The sequence below is a fragment of the Schistocerca gregaria genome, chromosome 5 (assembly GCF_023897955.1).
Source record: "Schistocerca gregaria isolate iqSchGreg1 chromosome 5, iqSchGreg1.2, whole genome shotgun sequence".
Lineage (NCBI taxonomy): Eukaryota > Metazoa > Arthropoda > Insecta > Orthoptera > Acrididae > Schistocerca > Schistocerca gregaria.
The window spans coordinates 6,494,868-6,511,570 of NC_064924.1; the positions used below are offsets into that span (position 1 = coordinate 6,494,868).

General features: G+C 43.6%; 1 long non-coding RNA gene across 1 annotated transcript in view; it reads right to left on the minus strand.

Annotated features, from left to right (window-relative positions):
• LOC126272417 (uncharacterized) overlaps window positions 1-16,703 on the minus strand; it is a 487,783-nt gene that overhangs the window by 153,135 nt on the left and 317,945 nt on the right. The window lies entirely within an intron of this gene.

The following is a 16,703-nucleotide window of genomic DNA, read 5'->3' on the forward strand; positions in this document are numbered from 1 at the left end:
ATGGAGACGGTTGCGAATGGTCCTCGCCGATACCCCTGGAGCAACAGTGTCCCTAATTTGCTGGGAAGTGGCGGTGCGGTCCCCTACGGCACTGCGTAGGATCCTACGGTCTTGGCGTGCATCCGTGCGTCGCTGCGGTCCGGTCCCAGGTCGACGGGCACGTGCACCTTCCGCCGACCACTGGCGACAACATCGATGTACTGTGGAGACCTCACGCTCCACGTGTTGAGAAATTCCTCGGTACGTCCACCCGGCCTCCCGCATGCCCACTATACGCCCTCGTTCAAAGTCCGTCAACTGCACATACGGTTAACGTCCACGCTGTCGCGGCATGCTACCAGTATTAAAGACTGCGATGGAGCTCCGTATGCCACGGCAAACTGGCTGACACTGACAGCGGCGGTGCACAAATGCTGCGCAGCTAGCGCCATTCGACGGCCAACACCGCGGTTCCTGGTGTGTCCGCTGTGCCGTGCGTGTGATCACAGCCCTCTCGCAGTGTCCGGAGCAAGTATGGTGGGTCTGACACACCGGTGTCAATGTGTTCTTTTTTCCATTTCCAGGAGTGTACTTTCAAACCTTGCTAAGTCCTGTTGAGGGATACATTGACATTGGTGAAGGCACACAGACTTTGTAGTGTTACACATTGCACATAGCATAAATATTAAAACTTTATTGATTTATGAGTAGTAAGTAAATACACAACCATGTTGATCAGGCTTTTCGAGGTAATCTTCGGTGGAAGACAATTCAGAACGAGCGAAGACGAATGTTACCATCAGGAACTGTCTTCATTGGAAAGGACCGCTGAGCATACTAGCAGCAACAGGTGTTCTTGATCAACTTATTACCCTTATTAGCAATTGCTACTCTGATAGTAAGGCAATAATCATTCTAGATAAAACTCAACGTATCCACGTAAAGGAGACAGGGGTGGATTCTCTGTAAATGTATGGAGAATATGTTACATGAAAAAATTCTTCATGGCTGGATTGGCGTGATCGGAACTAGAGGAGACAGTCATTTAATATTTGCTGATGACATCACATTGGGCTCAGCATCACGAGTGGAAATGAATGAACCGCTGGTTTGAGCTAAGACAGAAAGCGAGAAACTTGGATCGTCAGTTAATAAGAAAAAGTTCAAGATCATGGTAGTGATGATGAGATTAGCCATTATCAGCTATTGATGTACTATCAGAATATGAAGAAGTTGATCACTTTGCCTACCTTGGCTCAGTGGTTCGGGAAGAGAGTGTCTCTACCCAGGATATACGATGTTCAATTGTTCTGGGTATGGATGCTGCAGCAAAGCTCATAGTGATTTGGTTACGCCGAGACCTAACCACATGTATTACACTCAGACTGTTAAAATATCTGATGTTTCCAGTTTTCTTTTATGGAGCAGAAATATGGACAATAAATGAAGGGGATCGCAAAGCAGATTGCTGTGAATATCGTGGATGGACCAATGAACTAACAAATCAATCCTTCATGGACTCAGGCTGGAGAAGAGGTTAAGCGATGTTTGTTTCCAGCGAATCTTGCAGTTTTTTTGGTCACATTATTCGACAGGAGGATAGCTTGGAAAAGATGACAATTCAAGGTATAATCGACGGGAAGAGATTGAAGGTAAGACCACTGAGACGATGGGTAAACCAGATAACGGAGAAGACACACTAAACATGGGGCCAGCTATAAGATGCAGAAGACCAGGAAAAATGGGGAGTGTTAAGAGGACTGTGTGATGGGCCACAAGTTTTCAACTATGAAAGACGGAATGGTGGTGGTGGTGGTGGTGGTGGTGGTGGTGATGACGATGACGATGACGATGACGATGATGAGGAAGACAGTGCTTGGCCATGCACTCTAGGAGCAACAAAGACGCTCTGGGAGCGTTTTCAGTGGGAAGTGTTTGATTATCCACAATTCAGCCCAAACCTGCTTCTCCCCTATTTTCATCTCTTTGGTCACATGAACAGCTGGCTATGAGAAAAAAATAATTGGCACAGACAACGAGCTGCATACTAGCGGAGAGGACTGGTGAAGCTCAGGCTTGGCTAGGGTATTGGAAAATTAGTACCACACTACAGCTAATGTCTAAATAACATCAGTGACTACGTAGACAAGTAGCGGTAATGTGTAGCTAATTGTTGTAAATTAAACCATTTTTATGTAAACTGTGATTTACATTTCACGATCGACCAGAGTTGATAAAGAAATAGCCCTTGTATACAGAGTACGCAGAATAAAACTTATCGGGAAAATATTCCTTGCAACTTAAGACAGGCAGCCCAACTTACATCATCTACCGTGGATGCGAATGACGGGTTGCCTATCTTAAGGCGAAAGAAATGTTGCCACCATCAGTTTTATTCTGGATACTCTGTATGAGTGTATGGTTCTCAGTATTCGAAACTGACGCTCTTAATTGAAAATAACAATGCTACATGTCGATAGGTTAATGTAACGTAAGAAGTGGCTACAGAACTATGTGATGTCAGACTTGTCGCTTCTGACTTTATGTTCGATAATGGAAGCGAGACTACAAAACTGCAAGACATATTCGTACTATTTATTTCATTAGAAAAGGTGTTGAGCATCATAAAATAGTAAAAGGTCTTCGATATTTTCAGAAAATATAGTTTACGGTAAGGAGAGAGGGAAGTCGAGGAAACAAGGAAGAAAGTAAAAGAAAGTTTCAGAAAAGGAATAAAAGTGTAATGGGAACATGTACGAGTGCTGTTTGGAGACGACACTGCCGACTTGGCTGGATGTAAGAGAAACTTAGAAGACATGTTGAAAGGGGTGGAGAGCACATTTAACACTGAATTTGGCTTCGAGATAAGCTTTGCAAGTCAGCATAGAGAAGAAGAAGAGTAGTAGAAAAGAGAGGTAGGTGTTACTTAGCATCAACATTTGGAACGATACCGTAGTGCAAGGGATGAAAGCATTCTCCTATATAGGAAGCAAGATTACACAAAATAACCTAACACGTTGAAAGCTGCCTGTCAAACTGCACTTTTACATCGCCCACAATTTTTACTTTCTAAAACCGCGAATGCATCTTTTGAATAAACAGCAGACACATGTTACGGTCAGCTTCGATTCGAATACATTCTGCTTTGTAATCAGGACTAGCTGTGAGTCGGTTCGGGGATCTATAACGCAGGAAATTCTGGGTGAGATCTTACTAATTACTTTGCCATGATCAATGCTGGACGACATTTATGGCATTTCAACCTTGTGATCTAAATATTCGTACAGTTAGTTTGCAATCATTCTGCGTACCGAACGTACGGTATATTATAACGGGAAGTAGTATCGACGCACGTAGCAGCACAAAGGCTCAAAGCTCGCTGGTCTGTTGTAAACTGGAAGCTGATTTATAGAATACGATAGCTATAAAAGAGTTTAAGAACAAACCAGCGAACGACTGATTCTTTAAGAATTGAAGCGTGGAGGCCATGGAATTGGTCCGATTCTACCAATCCATCGGTCTCCGAATCTGTTGTTGAGAAGTGTACGAACACTTCGACTGAAATGTGCAGGAGCTCCATCGTGCATGAACCAGATGTTGTGTCGTACTAGTAAAGGCACATGTTCTAGCAGCACAGGTATAGTATCCCGTATGAAATCATGATAACGTGCTCCATTGAGCGTAGGTGGAAGAACATGGGGCCCAATCAAGACATCACCAACAATGCCTGCCCAAACATTCACAGCAAATCTGTGCTGATGACGTGATTGCACAATTGCGTGCGAATTCTCGTCAGCTCACACATGTTAATTGTGAAAATTTACAATTTGATCACGTTGGAATGAAGCCTCATCCGTAAAGAGAGCATGTGCACTGAAATGAAGATTGACACATTGTTGGATGAACCATTCGCAGAAGTGTACCCGTGGAGACCAATCAGCTGCTGATAGTGCCAGCACACGCTGTACACGGTACGGAAACAACTCGTTCTCCCGTAGCACTCTCCATACAGTGACGTTGTCAACGTTACCTTGTACAGCAGCAACTTCTCTGACTCTGACATTAGGGTTATCGTCAACTGCACGAAGAATTGCCTCGTCCATTGCAGGTGTCCTCATCGTTCTAGGTCTTCCCCAGTCGCGAGTCATAGGCTGGAATGTTCCGTGCTCCCTAAGACGCCGTAAGACGCCGATCAATTGCTTCGAACATCTTCCTGTCGGGACACCTTCTTTCTGGAAATCTGTCTCTATACAAACGGCTATTGCCCCGTGCTAACCCATACATCAAATGGACATCTGCCAACTCCGCATTTGTAAACATTGCAATGACTGCAAAACCACGTTCGTGACGAACACTAACCTGTTGATGCTACGTACTGATGGGCTTGATGCTACTACTGTAGAGCAATGAGTCGCATGTGAACACAAGCACCGAAGTCATCATTACCTTCCTTCAATTCGGCCAACTGGCGGTGAATCGAGGAAGTACAGTACATACTGACGAAACTAAAATGAGTTGTAACACGGAAATTAAGCGTTTCCGGACATATGTCCACATAACACTTTTCTTTATTAGTGTGTGAGGAATGTCTCCTGAAAGTTTGGCCGCACCTTTTTGTAACACCCTGTATAAGGTGTACCACCATTTCATTGTTAGACAAGAACAGACGTTCATGTGAATAATATGCACGCAGTAAGGTCTCGCATTTTCAGTAGTGATACATTTTGTCTTCCCTTTTTTTGTGGCTACTGCAGGGGTCCCAGCAGGGCAGATTTGGCAGAGGCGGCCGTGTTGTGTTTCGGCGCCGGTCTGACTGCAGCACGGGCCAAGGTCTCCACGGGCTGAGGCCCGCAGTCTTGGACACTTGCCCTGGCGCCTCATTGTCACCGGCAAGAACAAGGCGGCATCCATCTCCGTCTGCCCGCCTTTCAGGTAAAACACCGCAACCGCTTCCCGTACTGCTCCAACGCATCTGCCGTGTCAGCTACTGGCATCTGACTGACTTTTCCAGACAGAGACATACTGCTACCAAACCGACAGTTCCCATTTGTGTCCAGTGGCGCAGTACAGAGGGATACAGATCAAAACAGCACGCTGTGTAAGCTCAAAGTTAATTCAAATTTACTCACGTCCCAGATAATGAAGCGCTTTTCTGTTAAGAAATGGTTCGTAGAATTCCACAGCGTTTATTATTAGGATCGTAACAGTCAAGGGAAAAGTATCACAATTAAAAAGGGCGCGCAGTTAAGGAGTATCTGAATATTCGTTAGAGTAACATATACAAGTTTATCGCATAGTTCGGAGGAGAATAGAGGAATATTACGGATAACTGCCTTCATTATCACATTACAAATAAAACTCTTTTAAAGAACGGCATCAGGAAAGCATCAAAAGTTGATGCAAAGTAGGGGCGGATTTTGTGGGTGGGGGCGGTCACCTAGAAGAGGAAGAAGACCCATGGGTCCTCTGCTTTAAAGGTAAGAGAAAAACCTTCAAAAACTACTGTTTTAAGCTGGTTTGATACTTTAAAATATGAAACAATTGCAAAAACGTGCTTTATTTTGGACAAAAAATTATAAATTTCTTGCAATATATAGCAGGCACAACCTTTTTCTCAGTAACTTCTTTCATATAGTTGTTAAAAACACACAAACAAGCTCGTAAGCCTTCTGTTAAACACAGAGAATAAGCAAAGTAAAAGCAAACAAAATGAAATTAGAATAAAACACCCTTTAAACCGTAGTTCTTAATGTGTTGATTGTTACATTTTTGGCCGTTAAATTATAATTGTAAGGTGTGCTGCTGTGGCCCTGCTGTTATTTGCTCCCACAGTTCGAACAGGCGGGGGAGCACAAGCCTCTCGTACAGGTAGTTCGTTCTCTCTGGCAAGCAAAATAAGATGGCTTGGAGAATACTGAATTAAATGACTAAAACCATTGACCAAGACTATAAATTCGCGTGCTTAACTATGGCGCATATTACAAAAATAACAACACACGTCAAAAAGAGTTTTACATCACATCGATTCCAACAGTACCGGTACCTGTACAGAAAACTGCTATATAGATCAACACACACATCATTTCCGCCCTTTTTATTGCTGATGAAAACCACCCATGTCATGTTGCGCCATCATACTGCGGGACCTTCATAGGTGGTGGTCCAGACTGTTGCACACACTGGGACCTCTAATACCAATTGGCAGGTCCACTTGCATTGATGCATGCCTGTATTCGTCCTGGCACACTATCCACAAGTTCATGAAGACGATGTTGTGCCCATCCTCAACAGCGATGTTTGTTCGTGAGTTTGTGTGTGTGTGTGTGTGTGTGTGTGTGTGTATGTGTGTGTGTGTGTGTATGTGTGTGTGTGTGTGTGTATGTGTGTGTGTGTGTGTGTGTGTGAGAGAGAGAGAGAGAGAGAGAGAGAGAGAGAGAGATGAGCTAAATTACTACCTTGCATTGAGGCTGGGCTTCTGGAACGTCCTGCTATAGGGATTTACTGAAGCTTTATTCAGACATAAGGAGAGGGGAGGTCTCGTAGCCCGTGGCCCTACTAAAGGCGTTGATAGGCGTTGGATCCAGTTATTTGGGGGCCTCGATGACTGCACGAGGGATCCGCACGCGGAGCCATCATTGTGGAGCGACAGAGTCAGTATATTCCAGGTGTCGGGTAGTGGGCTGAGTGCATCGACTCTATGCAAGACTTTCTGTTCCACACATGTGACCAGAGATACGTGGCACGTTCAGCTCGGCGTGAAGGTCGGCAATCGGGGGCCATCTTCCAGCTCCTAAGATGAGGCGGAGCCATTTGCTCTGAATGACTTGTAGAGATCGAAGATTGGACAGGCTGGTAGTTCCCCACGTGGAGCAGCAATAAAGAAGTGTAGGATAAACTGTCGCTCGATGTAACCGAAGCTTCGTTCTGACCTTCATTTGTCCACTGCTCAACAATTGGTACAATTAGTGTAGGAGGTGTAACAGTTGAATCCTCTTGTTCTGGATATGACGTTTGAAAATGAAGTTGCAATCCAGGTCCATCCCTAGGTATTTTACTCGGTTCATGCATACAAGTTCTTGGTGGCTAAGCGTAGGTCTTTCGCGCAAGTCGGAGCGTTGCGAGAGAAGAGGACGGCTTTGCTTTTGTCGGCGTTAAGACGAATATGATTATCTGAAGCCCACTGCTCCGTTAGCGTGAGGTAGCGTGGCAGTCTCCCCACTGCTGCAGTAATCCACCGGCTACCAGTGAGTAAGGGCGCGTCGTTAGCAAATTGAGAAGGGGACGACCTGGGGCAGGATGGGTAAGTCGTTAACACAAACGATGAAAAGAGTTGGAGACAGCACCGAGCCCTGTGGGAGAATCTCCTGTAGGCCTCTAACGCTGGAGCGTTGCCCATAGATAAAAACCATTATCTGTCGGTGTTGGAGAAAACTGCCAATTAAACACAGGCAATAGTCAGGCAATGTTTGCGGATATTTCAGTCTGACCAAGAGCTTATCGCTCTACATAAGACCGTAAGATTTTTCTATATCTAAGAGAATGGCCCCTGTATAATTGGAAACATTCATATTATAGGCGATGTATTGTGCGACTAGCAGTAGAGCAAATTCAGCTGTAAGCGAAGGCTAGAACGCAAACTGATCAACTGATCGACCCTAATGATGTCCTGATCATGGATAAATCGTCTCATGCGCAACAAAATGAGGCGTTCCAGCAACATCATTAAGATGAAAAGTAAGCTCATAGGACGGCAGTTGTCAGGTTTGGGGTTCTGAGTAATTCGGGTGAGAATGACAACACAATACTCGCCGCCTGCTTTATTACAGGCTGTACATCTCTTGTGACATTTCTCTTTACATAGGGCTGTTCGGATTCTTTTGCCCAGATAGCGTACATTGCAGCTGTTCAGCACTTTTGGCAGGAAACACAAACAAAAATGTTTTGTTTGGGCTGAGAGTATATTGTGTATGAGAACGGTAAGCCAAACAAAGCCTTTATTTTACGCGAGTGAAACAGGGTAACACAGGGGGGGGGGGGGGGGAGGGGGGCGGAGTGGCGGTATTTGAATAATTAAGTAACAATTTTCGATTTAATTAGACTGTGTTTAATGAATCAAGCCCCACGTGTATGCCACTTTCTGCTTTCGGCCACTACGGCCCATATCAAGTGATCGTAAACGAAGGCTATCGTGGTAGCCGTTTGGACTACCGTTTAATGAATACAGCGTCAACCCGAAATCCACCTACAAAATTTCAGAGTTGTTTCGAGGATAGTGTCTGAGTGTTGCAGTATCAGAGGCTCGTGCTCTCTCGCCGCTCGTTGTAAAGTAATAAGATAACGGCGATTTAATCGATTTCTTACCCCAATTACATTTGTTTATCAGCAAATACATTTACAACAGCAAAAAAGTATATAATATGCAATAACCTAAGCGTACAATACAAAACAGAGTAATGCAATAATCCTCAGGCTACGCAGACGTGCATCGGTAAACCACATCCACATTCCATAGCGGGCCCACCAGTACGTCATCTTTTGCCTATGGCGTCACTGGATGTGGTGGGGTCAGCACATCGCTCCGCAGCCCGTTGTCAATTTTGGTGACGTGGAGCTGCTACTCCTCGGTGAAGAAGCTCCTCCCAAAGGAAAAATCTCTGGCAGTACCGAGAATCGAATCGTTGCCATTCGCTAGACAGTCCGCCGCGCTGACCACTCAAAAAATGTTCAAATGTGTGTGAAATCATATGGGACTTAACTGCTAAGGTCATCAGTCCCTAAGCTTACACACTACTTAACCTAAATTATCCTAAGGACAAACACACACACCTATGCCCGAGGGAGGACTCGAACCTCCGCCGGGACCAGCCGCACAGTCCATGACTGCAGCGCCCTAGACCGCTCGGCTAATCCCGCGCGACGCTGACAAATTAACGGAGGTGGAGCATAGGAACGAACTGTGACGTGGTTTCTGTCAGTGCGTGAACGGCTCAGAACAGCGCAGACATAACCGAGCTACTAAATGCAAGCTTGAGGACTAAGAGTAAAGTAGACATTAGTGTAACCAACACTAAATACTGAGAGTATACTTTCCACAGATCAAGAAGTCATTGATTACTAGGCTTTTCCACAATGACCACTATGTGTCAATAGAAGTGGAACTTCTCTAGAGAAGTCAAATTGCAAACTACTGCAACCAAGGTTTTCACCAAACCATCCATCGTCATGGTGGCACCTTGTTTATTTCCTGATGCTAATTATCACCAAGTGACTACCCTCGTTATTAAGAATAATATAAAGTAAATATGACATATAAATGATAAATGATCTGTGAAGCCAGCCGCGGTAGCCGAGCGGCTCTAGGCGCTCCAGTCCGGAACCGCGCGACTGTTACGGTCGCAGGTTCGAATCCCGCCTCGAGCATGGATGTGTGTGATGTCCTTAGGTTAGTTAGATTTAAGTGATTCTAAGTTCTAGGGGACTGATGACCTCAGATGTTAAGTCCCATAGTGCTCAGAGCCATTTGAACCAATTGATCTGTGAAATAGCCTCTCGTGGTGCATTTCAAGTATATCTCTTCTCTTTTCCTGATTTTATAATTTTGTCACTTTACTCTGGAGCTGGTTTCTCGGGGCCAGTCTGAGGCAGCTGACCGGCTGAAGCTGTAGTAGGATAGTGGGGCGTCCAAGATTTGTGATTGAGGCACTTGCTTGAGGCGTGAGTCGCTCGTCTAGAAGTCGCATGGTGTCACTAACTCAGGCGTGGCGTTCACGTCAATCGCTACACCAGGTAAGGTTTAGACACCCTATCGCTTCTTATTGATGTGATTTCATATGCCGTATCCCAGAGTAAGAGAGCCGACCTACATGTGGTGAGGAATAGAAAGGACGACTTCTTGATTTGTACAGAAAATCGAAGGACATGCAGCTAATATTGAAAGGAATCGCAAAGTTACATTCCATTTTTCACGAAAATAGGTATTTACAGAACTGTACTTTTCTATAGCTCAGAAGCGACATAAAAATAATTAATTAATGTGTAAAGTGATTAAATTACGTCGATTTCATGGTAGTGCTGCATGTAAAAAACTGGTTCAAATGGCTCTGAACACTATGGGACGTAACATCTGTGGTCATCAGTCCCCTTGAACTTAGAACTACTTAAACCTAACTGACCTAAGGACATACACACATATCCATGCCCGAGGCAGGATTCAAACCTGCTACCGTAGCGGTTGCGCGGTTCCAGACTGAAGCTCCTAGAGCCGCTCGGTCACAGCGGCCGGCTCTGATTCATGTAAATAAAGACCATTGGTCATAACGTTTACGTAAAGTTCCAGTAGCGAACCAAGGAAGAGGATGGTGTCTTTTTGGAAACCGCATGTCCTCTTGGCTCGGCTAATAAAACGACTTGACGATATACATATATGTGTAGTGTTTGTTTTTTCGGATACATCGCATTTTATTGTAACGAGAAGTCAGCGAAAACTTCAACCGATACGAGAGCGAAGTTTCGGGAGTAATTCCAAGGAAAGCTGGCGATGCGATTGAGTGCACTACCTCCACCCACAAATTGAAGCACCTAAATTCTCCTTTTCCTGCCCAAGTTTGTTTACTCCATCAATCCCAGTGCGCTCGCCATGTGATTTTGTTTTCTTTGGATATCAAAAGTTTTCATAGTGATTCTAATTATAAAGCGTCGTGTACTGTGTGCCGTTGATAAGTGCCAAAAACGACAGTGGACAAAGGCTTTCTTCAGTTTCTTGTCTTTTCTTCCGTTCCCTCTAGTGCTGGCGCCTGTTCCCCGATACAGTTGAATGGCAGTAAGCACTGACGAATTGTCTGCGATACCGCATTCATTTGTTTTCTCTTCCATACACTACGGTCAAAAGGGAATTCAACACATCGTCAACTGAACGAATCCGCTATATCGTTTTCTGGCTACTTATTGTTTTGAATCTCCAGTAAAAGCTGTCGACGCTTTCCCGATTCACATAGAAACAGTCTCTGCTCTAACACAGTGGGTGGCGCACTGCTTCTGAATAACGTAAGAGTAGTTAAATGGATATAATGTAGAATAACGCGCTGGGAACAACGATATTTACAGGCTGCGGCTGCTGCTTGTTTTGCGATGTGGCTCCACGTCATGGCAATTACAGACGCAGAGTGTGAACGCTCTTGCAGTTCTCGTCATTTCTGAGGAAGGAAGGTAATGTCGCGGCTGTCGACGAGATCAGTAGAGATGGACTGGTCATCTGCGTACAGTCATGTAAAGAATATGTGGCAGGATGTTCAGCCCACTGAAATGTATTTACTCGTATGTTGCTAGCAAAAATACGCATCACAGGAATGCGTGTCGAGAGTGAATTGTGACGTCTTATAAACAGAACGATTAACCTCCCCTCCGCAGATTATTTAAATAATCGCAAGTATAAATAGCATCAAATATGTTAATACTTTACAAATGAGTTAATGTGTTGAATTCTTGACGTTGTAAAACTTCGTGGCTGAAGACGCAAAATCCTAATTATGTCGGATTCTAAAAAATCTTAAAATTTTACATGCAAAGATTGTGATGGTAGTAGTGAAAAAGGTGCCTAAATGTTTTTCATGCATCTCACTGTTTATGACGCCACATCTAAACTATGTGTCGTACAATGACAAAATTTGCAGATACATTCAATGGTATATGTGGCTACTGGTAGGTCTTCGGGGTTGTATGGTTCAATGAACTTTTCCATTCCTAACGTTTCGTCCTGAGCTTCGCAGGGCATCTTCAGAGATGCTTCCGGTTTCGCCAAATCTTGTCGCATCGCTGAGTCTTGTCGAACCACGATCACTTCTGAAGATATCGAACGTAGCTATGGACGAAACATTAAGAACAGAATAGTTTTATGGTCCACGCCCATACAACACTGAAGCCTGACCAGCAGCTAAGGCATTCGGTCGTGAAAGCCTTCATTGTGTGTTCTTATGTGGATGCTGTCTGTAGAGTGTGTTGCAAATAGAGTTAGTAGTAGAGGAGAAATAATATTTTTGAGATATTCCGTCGATCCTTGCAGGAACATAGATTCATTAAAAACCTGAGTACACAACATTAATGTTCCACAATAATAAGTTTTTAATTGCTCGTTAGGAACCGGTTTCCGGCTTCCTACGCCATCGTCAGATACTAAACAAATAAGTCACATAAATTTAGCGGGAATTCATAGCTGTAGAAAGATTGCTTTTTAAAGGCATGTGACGTTTTACGACTAATACAATAACGTAATTCTCAAAGAGTCCCTGAACAAATAAATCTTATTACAGGATGCTGAAAGATTGAAAGTATATGAGGGTATAAGCCACGTGCGTTGTTGAACTGAGTGTAATGGCAGAGACAAGTGATATATAAAAAAAAATTGATGAATGTGATGAACAGGCTGAAAAAGTTTGGGTGGGGAGAAGGCAGGAGAGAGAAAGGATTCTATGGAATTTGGGTGTGGAAAAAATACAACAAGCATGTCATCTAATGGTGAGAGGAATATTAACTGACTGCTGCTACTTTAGTAAATGTAAGTAATGGAAATGTTTCTGGTCATTTAGGACACGGTCAGGTCTTTACTGACTGCCAGAATTTCAAACAATTTTCGTTTTCTGCGTTTAGGTGCCTTTAGATGAAGTACATTTCCAGGATTATAGTGCCGAAAGAGTATATTTGCTCTATTTTAAATTCCTGGCAAGTACCTGTGAAGTTCTACCTACATATAGTCCGCCTCCTTAGCAAAGTGGTAAATGCATCTGACTGCCATCCAACGGGCTCAGGTTCGACTCCTGGCCCGAGCGAATATTTTCTCTGTTCGGGGACTGGGTGTTGTTTCGTCTTTGTCATAATTTCATCATCATCGACATGCAAGTCGTCCAATGTAGTATCAGCTGAAAAGACACGTAACTGGACGGCCAAACTTCCGCCGGGTGAGGGCTTCCAGCCAACAGTGCGACTTTCGCCTACATATAGCTGGGAGGGGGGTGGGGGGAGCAAATGTTAGTGTAATTTGGTACTGTGTGACAACTAAAGGCATAAAAATAACATTACACGAAATTCTGGCAGGCAACATACACCGGTTAAGGACTCCTGGTTCTTAATGAACAAAAGCAATTCCTTCATCCACTGTTAATAAATTAGAAATAACCAGTCAATATTTCTCTCACCATTAGATAACACGCTTGTTGTAATTGATCCACACCGACATGCCATAGAATCCTTTCTTTCTACTACCCCCTCCCCTTCTTCCCTATTCAATCATATTTAGCTGTCTGTCTATACAACGTAGTACTCTGTTGTATTACTCACTTGTACAACACATTTAACTTATACATTCATATACTTTTAATTTTTGACTATACCGTATTGCATTTCAGTTGTGTTTTGGTGTCGATGCTGTCGTAAAACGTCGCGTATCTTTGAAAAATAATCTTTGTGCAGCTATGAAGTTGTGTGGAGTGTCCGATTGGTATTAAGTTACCTGCTGATATCGTAGGAAGCCGAAAGCTGGATCATAACGAAATATTAAATAAATATTACTGTGCAACAAAATTGGTTTAAATGGCTGTGAGCACTATGGGACTTAACTTATGAGGTCACCAGTCCCTTAGAACTTAGAACTACTTAAACCTAACTAACCTAAGGACATCACACACACCCATGCCCGAGGCAGGACTCGAACCAGCGACCGTAGCGGTCGCGCGGTTCCAGACTGTACTGCCTAGCACCGTTCGGCCACTTAGACCGGGCTGTGCAACATTAATACTGTGCACTGAAGCGTTCAAACAAGTAATAATACACAAGAGCCTCGTTAATTCTGACTAGGCGGGATTGGATTTAATCCGTAGTACCGAAAAATTGGGATAATACGAAAATTCTACTAACTGTAAAAACTCTGCAAATTACAAACCTTTTATTTTTGCAGTAATAAACACTTTCCTGGCACTTAAACTCTGTGTTTACTGTATACTACTCATATGTGTCTACCTGTAAGTACCTTTTGTTTCAAACTTGTGTGGCTTTTCAGAGCAGCACGGTGGCGTATTCGTTTCACTAAAATCTGTTCGGCTGGAGTTCTTTCCGGCAGATATTTTAGGTAAATAATTACTTTTTCCATGTGCAGCTGTGCAGTTGCGTCCGCATAAGGTATTATTCATATTCATCTGCATTTTTAACCTGATGTTGGGTCTAATTGGTGCTATAGACGCATGTTCAAAATTAAATGTATCGACAAGGTCACAAACGAAGTGGTTCTGGAAAGAGCAGGTGAGAAGAGAAGCTTCTGCCGTTTCACTGTTAAAAGAAGAGTGCAATTTACAGGCCATCTATTAAGACATAAAGGACTCCTGAACAGTATCATAGAGGGATATGTAGAGGGAAAAAGACCAAGAGGGAGACCACGACTGAGGTACATGGATCAAGTCGTGAAAGATGTGGGATGTAACACCTATAAAGAAATGAAGAGAATAGCTGAAAGACGCACAGAATGGAGACAAACTGCCGTTGTAGCTGTTGCAAACCAATCCTTGGATTGACCACTACAGAAGAAGAAGAAGAAAGAAGTTGGTTTACATGTATGCCACTGGACAGACCACGGCAAGAAAATGGTTTTCACGTTTTAAGGAGAACCATTTGGACATGAGTGATACGTCTCACAGAACCAGCCCAAGAACAACGACCAGGAAGACTGCGTGGAGTGGTGCTACTCCTCCATAACACCCGTCCGCACTCTCCTAGACTGGAAAAAAAAAACATTATACAACAGTTGGGCTGGGTAATCGTTTCACACCCATACTATTCACCTGAACATGGACCCTCAGATTTTCATGTTTTCCGGTCTCTATCGAACAGCCTTCAAGGAACTTCCTTTCGGGATGAAAAGGCGCTTCGAACGTGGCTCGACGAATTCTTCGCCCCAAAATCACGTGATCTCAACAGTCCTGGAATGGAGGAGTTACCCAGGGTTGGTACACTGTTGTAAATAGTGAAGGAGATTATATTATTGATGATTAAAATGTCTGTTATTTGTATTTATTGTTATATTCTAAAGATATATACTTCTCTAGCGCCTTCTTGCCGTGGTCATTGTGATGTATCCAGACTCCGTACAGTTAGTTTCCGGAGGATGGGATTTTTTTCTTTCTTATTGACTCCAATTTTCGAGGGATACATTATAATGCGAAATGTACTTTCGTTCTCAAGTTTTGCACAACAGTGTATTTGCTTTCCATGGCATCGCAAGTTACTAGGCAGACGGAAATTATTTCCAAAACGGCCACAACTGTCTCCACTCGCTCGTCCCGCAGCTCATAACTGCAAGAAATAGAGAAACCTAATCGGAAACGAGAAGATGCTATGTCGCACTACAGAAAACTGTGAGGCTGGCATATTTGCTAGGAAAATGAAGTCACAGAGGTGCATAAAGGGAGCGGGCACAATACGCCCCTCGGTTCTCTGAGTACTCCAACTGAACGCCGCCTTACGCTTTCGTCTTCTCTGCTCTGGGGGACACAGCGGTTGAAGAGAATAATTCTTTTTCAGGCGCTCCTGTCTGCCTGCTGCATCTGCGAGATTAAATTCCCGCCTAGTGGCAGAGTGGAAGATCTTTGCGTTACCTCCGCGGTTGTAAGAGACTGGAAAGAATACGGCAAATCCTGCTTCTGTCAGACACGGAGAGACATTATTCAGCCTCGTTAATTACAACTCACACCCGGTTACTTGGCTTTAATGTCCAGCACACGGTAATTACATAAAACGGCAAACTGCTGGTATGAAATATCACCGACACTGAATCAACTTTCTGGAAGAGTTATTTAAACGAAAGCGTGCTTGTGCGCATTGCCCTCTGTCGATGTGACCGAGCTTCTATCTGAAGGCGATGGACCGCGTCTAACCCGCTGCTTGCGTAATGTTGCTACACGGACCGAAAAATATCAATTAAAACGAAATATAAATAGACGTGCCAAAAGATGGAGTGTTAAATACACGCGATATTCACTTGTTCTTTGGCTTTACCCAGACAAGCCTTTAAGTCACATACGGTGAGCACAAACGCTCCCAGTAAGGTAACAGAATTAATCTTTCACAAGTAACATAAAAATGAACCACAATATAATTTACAATATAACCTTGCACAGCCGAAATTTAATGTTTGCAATAAAAATACATCCTGAAGGAAAACAATGTTTTTGTGGAATGTGCTACACAGAAGACTTCGTTTGAGTGCCGTCAGTCGTTACAATGTTTTTATTCGGTAACTAACGGTTTACCTTACAGAGTGAATTGATATAAAGTGTAGCTCATTTCACTTTCGGTCTATCGGCACAGTGTTCAGTTTTTCAATCGTCGCTCGAAACCGCGACAGTCATTTACTCCTTGGAGTCACATTAATTAGGTAATTGTTCAGCTACACGTGCCGGAGCAGCGAAACATTTGTATTGCAACAGTGTGCTAACCTGTGGCTACTGCTGTTACTCTGATACTGGTAAAATAATTTTTTCACGTATTTTTATTTACACCTCTTAACGAGGTGGCTCACTCCAGCCAAATTATAAAACGAATTCATATATAGGCTGAACTGCAGCACTCGGTACTTGATGTTATCTAATTACTCTTAAACAAAATCCTCCTTTTCAAATATCGGAACCGCCTTGTACATTTAGGGGTGTGAATACCATTAACGCGCCGTGGCATAAATAAAATTG